This window comes from Gadus morhua, chromosome 23 (assembly GCF_902167405.1).
Source record: "Gadus morhua chromosome 23, gadMor3.0, whole genome shotgun sequence".
Classification (NCBI taxonomy): domain Eukaryota; kingdom Metazoa; phylum Chordata; class Actinopteri; order Gadiformes; family Gadidae; genus Gadus; species Gadus morhua.
In genome coordinates, this window is record NC_044070.1 from 3,541,920 (window position 1) to 3,552,764 (window position 10,845).

Sequence of the window (10,845 nt, forward strand, 5' to 3'; positions counted from 1 at the left end):
TTGGCAGAGCATGAGAAGATACTACAGAGCTCACTTTCCCAACATGCATCAGCAAATCTGCATGCCTGATCCTTGCGCCAAACATATTCATATATAAGGCAAGCAACTTGTCAGTAACACCTTCTACAGTGGAAAAATGATTTTGTTCTCACCCTGGGGCTAAGAAGTCCATCAAAAGGGGCTGTGGTGCTGTTTCAAAGTAGGGCTAATATCTCCTCAAATAGTTGGACCCAAAAGTGTGGTAGATGATTGGCCCAGCCACATAGGGATAGTAGAGCACAGGCCCAGCAGTAGTAGAGAGAGTTTCTGAAGGGCCAATCCTCCTTGGATTTGCAAAGTTGTTTTTACCCTTTTTTACCATGAAGAAATGGGGTAATTATCCACTATGAAGAAGTGGAATGATCGCCACTGTAAGTAGCATTATTATATATTATATTTAAATAATCTTTTTTGATTAGTTGGTATGTTTGCTTCAGTTAAAGATGCTAATAGTGTTACGTTAATAATCTGTGAAGCTCGAGCTGTAGTTGATCAGATTACTTTGCCTGTTCATACCTGGAATGTCTACAGAGACCCGTGTCCATGTCATCAATGTAACTTGCAAACAATAATCGTAAAGTTTTGGTACAAATAAGGGTTATTATGAACTAAGTTCATCATTAGGAACTTAAGCTCTAGCCGATACCTACAATGTGTAAAACCATGTGCACTACAATATGTGCAATAAAAAAGGAAAACGGAAACAGCAGAAAAATGATGCATAGTGTTGTCTATGCAATTAATCTTGTCAGCCCGTTTCTGCACCTCCCCTGTGTTTCTTTGTTGTTTTCTCTAGAACAGACCGTGGCTCTGTGATAAAGAATAACCGCTGGATGAGCTTTTTGTCCCCATAATTAAAATATATATATATTATTGAATCCCTTATTCAATAATTACGTTGTAATTTAACAGCCTCACAATCCTCGACCGCCTCTCTGTCTAACGCAGTCTCCGGTCCTCTATTGCCGCTTTTCCACCGCACATGTAGCTCGACTCGACACGACACGACTCGACACGGTAGCAGCGCGGGTCCTTTTCCACCGCAAATAGTACCTCCGGGACGTGGGCGGGGTCGGCTGCGCGAAAGGGCCGTGACGTATTTTTGTACGCGACGCAAACAACACCTACGTAACCCACACATGGACAGAACCCACATAACAACAATGGAGAACATCGATGCGATGGTATTCGTGTTCGTATTATTAGCTGGCATGTTGAAGAAGTGGAATATGTTGGCTGCGGCGCTGCTATGGCTGTTACCAGCATGGTGGCCATGTCGCTCTCGTGACTTCGTCAGACTCTCTGGCCAATCAGTGGCCGGCCGTCTGCCGACGTCACCTTTTAGCATCGGCTCAGCCGCTTGGAACCTAGAGCGAGGCGGTACTAGAAAAAGCAGCCACTTCAGGTACCAGATACCATGTTTTCGCGGTGGAAACGCAAAAAAGGCGAGCTGAGTCGAGTCGAGTCGAGTCGTGTCGAGCTGGTACCATGCAGTGGAAAAGCGGCATATCTGTACACAGCCTGGTTAAACAGTCAGATTGATCAGAGTACCAGTACCATGCAGATTAACTACAACAACTAAAATTCCTCAATTTGAAGTCCAAAGTGGTCTGTGTATAATTGGTTTAGCATTTTGGAATTAAATATCGAATAGCAGGAGGTTTGTTTCCTCAGTTTCTGAAATTAGGTTGTCAAGAAAGGTGCTGCAGGTAAGATTTAAGAGCTCCATTTTGAGTGTTATATTTTAGGAAGGTCAGAGCCAGCAAGCTACCTTTCACTCTGTGAGAAAAGCTCTCATGGAATACTGCACCTGGCTCGTGAGAACAAACTGATCACGCAAATGTACGTTCTGTGTCTCTCTGAAGGTCACGTTCTGTGTCTCTGAAAGTCACGTTCTGTGTCTCTGAAAGTCACGTTCTGTGTCTCTACGAAGGTTCCGTTCTGTGTCTCTCTGAAGGTCACGTTCTGTGTCTCTACGAAGGTTCCGTTCTGTGTCTCTGAAGTTCACGTTCTGTTTACATCACTCTGTCTTTTGCCTTATTGAAGAATTAGTAAAATGATGGGATCAATCAGAATTAGGCCTAATAGAAGTTGAAGGAAACATTTGTTTTTACTTATAACAAAATTCGGCAACAGAGAAGAGAGGATTAGTGTCATAGGTATTTCCTCAAATTGGCTGAATTCTTTTAACAAAGAAAGGTTGCCTCAATATGTGGAATAACTTTCTGCCCAGCCAATGCCAGACTGATATTAAGTGTGAGATGCAAACTAGAATATCCGGATGGTCTCACGAGGCTAGAGACGATTTCAAATTACTCCCGGCTACTTTCTGATCATCAGGGCATCTGTTTGCTCATTGGTTCAGGTAAGCATTGCAGTATTAACTATAGGATACACATAAATAAACAAGAAATTTCAGTCTTTAAATATATGAAGCATTTTTTGTTTGTTTGTTTATACGATAAATAATTGTCAAACATCACTTCAGTGAGGCTGTTCTCAGCTGACACATCATCTTGGCATTTGATATTCCCTGCAGCTATAGCTCCAGGTGCATGCAACGTTTATATATATATATATATATATATATATATATATATATATATATATATATATATATATATATATATATATATATATGTATATCCTATACATATATATATATAATCATGATTGTCATAAATGTTGTAATTTGTGCCCTAATAATTGTAAAATACCACAAAATAATACACTGAAGCAGTCAGTTTGGAACCGATAGGTTCCCGATGTTGCATTTAGTAGTGCTTTTAATATGACAAATGCATTTTGGCTGTAGCTGAAGTTATAGCTTAAAGGTAAGAGCAGGTCTGGGGGACCCGTGGTAGTGTGCTTCTGTTCCTGGGATAAAACCTTTAAATTGTTTTATTTTAGATCGGTCTATAGCCGTATATTAGTTTGTTATTTTTCAAAATTAGCGCGGTTGAAAGGCATTAAAATGGCTTAGAGCAGTTGCAATGATGGCAATTATATTGTGGGAGACTTGGTCAAGAGAACCCAATAAACAGGTATGGAATGTAGTACACCATAGGTCAGGAATATAACCAAGAATCAAAGAAGCAAAAACCAAGAGCAATCCTGCCAGTGCCAGAAGAAAGAGTGTAAGACTGATGTTGTCCAGCTAATCAAGCCACATTTTGCATTGAGTATAGGCCTGGTAATTAACCATTGTGTTCAAACAAACGTCACATTCAACGTCTTTGTTCTTGAATGCAAGAATGACAATGTCCTGAGAGGGAGGTGGTTTGGGTTTATATACTACTAACCATCCACCCACACCTTAGGTGGGCGGGTTAGAGAATACTACCGACATGGGTTTCTCTGAGACGACATCAGGCTTTCATTTGTCGATTATGTCCCAAAGCTCCTGTGCTGCGATAGCAGCTTTATCTGACTTATAGCATATTGTTCTACTCAATTCAAAATAAACATGCATGTGCTATGCTGGTTATGGATGTGCTTTATGGGGGCAGAGCGCCAGGCTTGTATCGGAGACTGCATTTCATCACTTTTCTTGTATAATCATTCTAGCCTGGCTATTACCAGACCAAGCCAATCGTAGATTGCACGTTGGTCTCGGGAAGCTGCCGTCATTTTCTTCAGCAAAAGAGGCGTGATCAACGGGCCTAGTTCAACTGACTCTGTACGCGATTGGCTGCTTGCCGTCACTTCCCTGTCGTCATTGTGTTAAACCAGCCAATAGCGCACCAAGGGGAAAAGCCAGCTTGGTGATTGGCTCCCGCAAAAACGTATTGGAAGCAGAAAGAAATGTATTCGCCCTTGTGCAGGGCGAACTCAATTCGCCGGAATGGGCGGGGCTACCCAGTCTATCATCATTCCTCTTCCATCAAATCCACATTAAATATCTTAGAAGTAAGAAATGTTACTCCCATTTAGTTAAATCTGTTTAACATCTTTTATAATGTATGTGTAAGTGAAGATGATATGAACACCACACTTTTTCGGGGACATTTTGGGGCCTTTTGAGACACCTTTTAAGGCCTTTAATTGCAAAGTCATCTGAAAATGTGAAGACAGGCATCCAGCCATCCCGCAGCGTGGGGCCTGACATTCCTTTCGGGCACGCCCAGCCCCATCCACACCATGGGACATCAACCTTCCAGCACTCCCATCACACACATCCCCAAGCAGAAGACCAAACACAGAAAACACTGCAAGGCAAAACAAAGTGGAAACACGTCTTCCCTCGTCAAAGCAGAAGTCAAATCAGACGCTTCTTCTGTCTATCACATCGATCTTATGTCAATGAGATATGTCTCATCCACTGAGTTATGAGGTCATATTCAATAATGCTGTTCTGATAAGCATATAAGAAATCAATGATGAGATTCAGTGAGTATGCTGTCATTATGGCATTGTGCTGATACAGGCTGTTTTAGCTCAAGCTGAATCCATAGTTTTTTTCTACGGGCAAAGAACTTCAGTGCTCCTTAATCGTCCATATGAAGATTTCTGTCTTTAGTGGGCTCTGTGTGTAAAGTCATCCACTTAGCAAGAGAGCACTTTACACCACGTCCCCCTACGGGGTCCTTAGGGCTGATGGAGGTCCCAACCGTTTAACTGAGGCTGTGAACTTCACCAGGGTGGTGAAGGTTTAGAGGATCTTATGGTAAAGGGATAGCCTGAAATATTAAAACCTGTTAACCTGAAAGAACCTTGATAAGACACAGCCTTTACATAGCCGATAGCTCGCATGAGATTGAGTACGGAGCAGCTCTTGGAGGGAGGTTGATGTTGAACTTAAAAGGTCATCCATTGGCATGTGTCTGGGCACCTTATGGCTGATTGTGGGATTTCATAAGTGCCCTAGCAGAGCGCATGAGGCTGTTTGCATGAACACTTTGCCACTCCATTATTCATCGCTTCATTAAAGGCCATTAAATGGACCACAGCATTTGTTCTGCCGATTAAGTGTCCCATCATGCCTTGCAATCATTTCCTACACACGATCGCTGCCTGCTTTCCAGGGCACTCAGAAACAGCAAGCAAGTTGCTTTGTGTGACGATATGGTCACACGGAAATTACTGCTTAAAAGTTGTAGTTATTCTAAAGTGCAGCCCAAAATATTTATTCACAAATATGAAAAGGCGTCAGAAAATTGTATTGGTGTTTCTTATTATAATGCCATTCTTCTGTCTTCCATGGGGGGAATAAACCCTCTCTCGGACAACGTGATCATATATCCTCAGAAAAGGCCCTTTGACGTCACCAGAAGAACACAACTTGAGTTCCCAGCAGGGTTAGGGGCTTCTGATTGGCGCAAATCGGCAAAACAGATTTGACAACTGAATGACGGGTCCTGTGACCTAACACTAACCATCCCTCGCACCACTGGTATGGAGTCTGTGTATGACCACAGCATGACACTTGAGCACTAGGGGAAACCCTCAGTCTGCCACTGTTTATTATGCACACTGGATAGGGGTAGTTTCAAAATAGTTCACATTTAGTTTTGCTGATTTGCTATTCCTGCTATCCTCTGATAGATTTATATTGCTCTAAAAAAGTGCTATTATTTCAATACAGGCTATCCGTCCGTCAATATATCAGTCTGTCTGCGTCTGTCTGTTTATCTTTCATCAATCTTAAGCATTCTCCAGGGGAAGCTGAGCCTGTCGTAGACTTGTTAACCTGCTTCCTCTCCTCTTCCTCTGCCATTGGTTGCTCAACAAAATAAAGAAAACCTAGTGGTGTAAAAGAAAATGGCAATTACACTTTTATTCTCCAAGGTGTCCTTTGTCTCGGTGGTTGTCTGTGTGTGTGTGTGTGTGTGTGACTGTGTGTGTGCGTGTGTCTCTCTATATGCTGGCTGATGGGTTTGAAAAGCCCTTTCAAGCCTCGGCTCTTTGAGTGGAGCGTCTGCAAAGTACCTGCCATTCACTGAGCACGGCGGCCCCGAGTGAGCAATGCAACACAATGTAGGAAATCATTAAATGATGGGAGTTAATTAGTTCTGCGTTGCTACAGTGGCTCTCCCTTGAATGTTTGAAATAACATTTGTATTTATTTTTCCATGAATTCAGTGTTAAGCAGGATGACGCTAGTGTGATTGTTTTACCTATTGTTTATTGTTGCTTCTTTTATGATGTGGTGCGACTCTGAATAACATCAATGGGAGGACGAAGGAAGACCAGCGAAGGAAAACGAACAGGACAAAAACAAAACAACGAAAACTGAGAACCGTAGACGAGCGGCTCCAGAATCAATAGATAGATGACAGGAAAAAGTGCAGCTGAACGTATCTTTCCTTGACTCGATCTGTGAACAGAGATCTACATTGATCTCAGAGGGGACAGCTAATTAGTTTGTAGGCCTACTGCATAATGGTTGGCCCTTGTACCATTATCTTGTTGTGTGTGGCATTTTGATTTGCTCCTGGCTCATGTATTTCATTTGAATACTGTTTCTTTCTTTTTTGAATTAGTTGTGATTTTTAGGAAAAAAGGATCTTAAACTGTTTGACTATGGATTCCTTATCAGGCAAATTGTTGATACATAGTATGAATGCATGGATGCATTGCATATATTTTGCATAGTGAGACTTTCCAGTTTTTCTCTGTAGATCAGCCTTTTCAAATACATGAGCAGGAGCAAATCAAAATGCCACACACACCTCGACTCTGCATCGCCACCCTCCCCCTTCTGGCCACCATTGTACACTGTATTGTATTGTATTGTATTGTATTGTATTGTATTGTATTGTATTGTATTGTATTGTAGTACTTAACTGTGTAGCAACTGCAGTAGCTGCTATCATGGCTGTAACACGGGGAATTGACTGACCTAGCGATTGTGGCACTTGCACTTGGTTCTATGAACATCCTTTCTGTACCGACAGCGATATATTGATGCACTTCTTATGACAAATGTACTTATTGTAAGTCGCTTTGGATAAAAGCGTCTGCTAAATGCCCTGAATGTAAATGTAAATGTAAATGACCAATCAGCGATCTGGCGAAGAAGTATTCACGACGAACTGCTAAACTACTAAAGCATGAAAACAGTTTGACCCAAAAGAGATAATGCTAGTAGATTAACAGAAATCTGCAAAAAATGGCATTCTTAGGTTAGAACTACTTTATACCTCACGTCCAACTGGAGTCGGAACGGGCCAAGAGAACGAGCATCAATCTGATCAGCTTAAGTTCTTTGAACAATGTAGGGCTGTAACCATTTTTGGAAATCAAACGCTGCCTAGCCAAGGGCCGGCTGAATATGAATATCAGGATGGTCTCAAGAGGCTTGCATTAACGTACGTCCTTGGTGAATATTTATAATTAATTTCCTTAGATTAAATTATTGATTGTATCAATAATTTATATTATTAATGAATAATTTTAACCAAAAACAATTTCCCTCAACTGTTACAGCTAATTCTGAATTATTAGTGTAAGGTTATTGTTAAGGACATGCCATTTCCTTTAAGAGACCAACGCTTTTTATTGGATCAGAGCGCTATGTGATCTCAGGCCCTAAAGTTATTTCGTTTTTTAGAATTAGGCCCCGTCCACACAGGTGAAAACAATCTTTTCCCCTCCGTTTTCCTTTGATACGTTTCAGGAATAACATTGTTGCAAAAAGACGGACCCATTGCAAAAACGTATCTAGCTGTAGAAACGCTGTAGTACGCTGGTTCTCCACCAAAAAAAGAAGAAGATGAGCGGAGTATGTGCATCAAGCCTGCGCGCAGGTATACAAACATACAGGAGGAGAAAGCAGTTGATAATCCTTTTAGATGCAGAAAATACTTTTTAATGTACAGTTAGTAATTCAATTGACCAAGAAGCTGTATTTAAAGGTTCCATGGCATGACAATCTCCCTTTATGAGGTTTTCTAACATTAATATGAGTTCCCCTAGCTTGCCTATGGTCCCCCAGTGGCTAAAACTTGCGTTCGGTGTAAAACGAGTACAAGGTATCCTGCTCGCCTTTGAGAAAATGGAAGCTCAAGCGCGCTGATTTGGAATGTGGCCCTATATATCGTCATAAAGGGGCCAAACTATCTCCCCTTTCTCTGCCTGGCCTGCCCAGAGAATTTTGCCCGCCCATGAGAAAATGAGCTAAGACCTTGCGAGCGCCACGTGTGTGTGTGTGTGTGTGTGTGTGTGTGTGTGTGTGTGTGTGTGTGTGTGTGTGTGTGTGTGTGTGTGTGTGTGTGTGTGTGTGTGTGTGTGTGTGTGTGTGTGTGATTACGGACACTGTAACGCAAGTGTTGTACACTTCTTTGTTATTTGGATAAGCGTTCTGCTGTTGGTGTTATGGGGCATAACACGTTGGTTCTCTGACGTCTCTCATATTTCCACAACGAGACTGTAGTGGGGGTTATCTCAGCCATCATCGAGCACCGCTGCCCGCTGCCGCGAGGCACCACCACCCGGCAGCGGGCAGCGGGCAGCGGGAAGCGGGCAGCGCACGGTTCAGTCTACTTCAGCTTGATGTGGAAGTGGAAGAACCAGAGACGTCGGAGCAGTCGTGCGTGATCCATAATATCGTCTGAAGGGGCACAAAGCTTTCGGCCAGGATAATATGTAATATATGATGTGTAGGCCTATCAGGCTATTGATGATATTATTTAGATATAGAGCTCCAGGACTGTAACGCAAGTGTTGTAGGCCTACACTTCTTTATTTGGATAACCGTTCTGCTGTTGGTGTTATCGCATAACACATCAGACTCTCGTCTCGGGTATTTCCACGACGAGACTCGTAGTGGGGGTTATCTCAGCCATGGTCAAAACGTATTGGAGGAAAGGCACTTTGGCTTTGACTCCCTGAAGTACATGAACCAAGACATGGGGGAGAAAGGCACTGTTGCCCGAGATTGTCTCCCGCTTGAGCCCCGGTTCCCGCTGCCCGCTACCGAGGGACCACCGCCTCGGTGTTGCCTGCTGCACGCTGCAGGAGGCGGTGGTGCCTAAGCGCTGCCCTCTGCCCGCTGCCAAGGCGGCGACGCTCCGGTGGGACAAAATCAAGGTCAACAATCGCGGGCAACAATCCCTTTCTCCTCCATGTCGTCGTTCAGAACTACTTACTTCTACTTGGAAGAACCAGAGACGTCGGAGAACCTGACGCAGTCGTTTGATCCATAATAACGTCTGGATGCGCACAAGTATTTTGGGCGTGATCATATATATGATATGATATAGATATCTATGTATCATATGATATCATTTAGATATAGAGCTCCAGGACTCTTGAATATTTACAGAACACGGCCAAAGGCTAAGTGCGCTTCGCCATTGCGATATATCCACTGTAAACAGAGCGCATGGTACCATGGCCGCAAGCTGCTCAGGGCCTCACCCCCACCCTCCTCCCTGACCCGCCTCTCTCCTCCTCATTTGCATTAAAGCTACAGACACCGAAACGGTGCATTTGTGGAAAGCTCAACGTGCGACTGGCTCGTAGTGGCTGTAACTCTGCAGCATGGCTGGAACGGGAACGTCTTCAAATACTGTGATAGGGGCCCACTAATATCTATATTATAGCATCCATAAATTAGCATGCCATTGGATCTTTAACTTGTGCGTGGCGCACACGCATGTGGTCATGCATGGTAACCTTTTTTTCCTCTCTGCTTGCTCCTCAGATGCGGCGGATTTCAAAAGTGTCAGGCGTGTTTTTTTGGCCCATGCTTTTCAGTGCGTCAACAGATCTCCGATTCTATCAAATGATGTTAAATCTTAATAAACAACATGAAATTCTTGGGATATGTTCTGTAAATTAATGTATGCAAATTATTATTTAAATAATAGAAAATAATCGAATAGACCGTATGGACGGTATGCCCAAACAAACATGACTGCTGCCTACTAACACTGGTTGGCGAATGCATGTGCTAAATTGGTTTGACCCCCTGTGACCTGGAAGTGGTGGGGAGTTTTCACATTTACCACTCAGGATTTTGAGGGAAAGGAGGAAGCTGGGCTGCGGGATGATAATCTTCGTGGCTTCGGCGGGTTCCTTACTGAGGAAATGACCTGGAAATGGCAGCCATGATTAGAGCTTTTTGAATTCTCGAAATGCTACGGAAAAGTGCTTCAATGCTGCCTTTCTTATTTCCTTACACATGGGCACCCCGGATCATAATTTACGAAAGGAAGAAGTTAATGCCGTCACACAATTCCTTTCAGCAAGGAACATTAAGATTGAAGCACCATTCGGCCGTTCACAGAACACTCGAACAAACAATCAACATGAACAACAATTATTTAATTATTTAATTACAATCATACTAATTGTGATCTATGTCGATAAATAAGAGTGGACAGGAGATTTTGTATGAGCAACCATTATCAATATGACAACTATTTAGTTTCCTTTTTGTGACTGGGAGCCTTTATGAATTTTATTTCAATTTGAATGTGGTAATGAAGATGTTCTTTTCACCGGGTTCTCCAAATTTCATACAGCCTCCATGAAACAATACAGTAAGAACGCAAAAACAAAGTATCTAAGATGATGTCCATCTTTGAAACATTGTAATTTCATCACAGCAGACCCACGTCGATAACGTCCACTGTTGCATCATGACGTAGCCTAGGATGAATGCAGTCCGATTCTCCTAGCACAGCGGTGGTCTTTTCCTAAGTCCTTATGACCTCCCCTTCGATATTTACTTGTCCTTGATGATGTTTTACATTGAGGTCAAGGAAAATAGGTTAGGAAAGGACATAGGACGTAACTGTTTTGACTCTCTGACCACAACCACCTCCTCCGAATCAGGGACCAAGATGGCGGTGTTCTGGG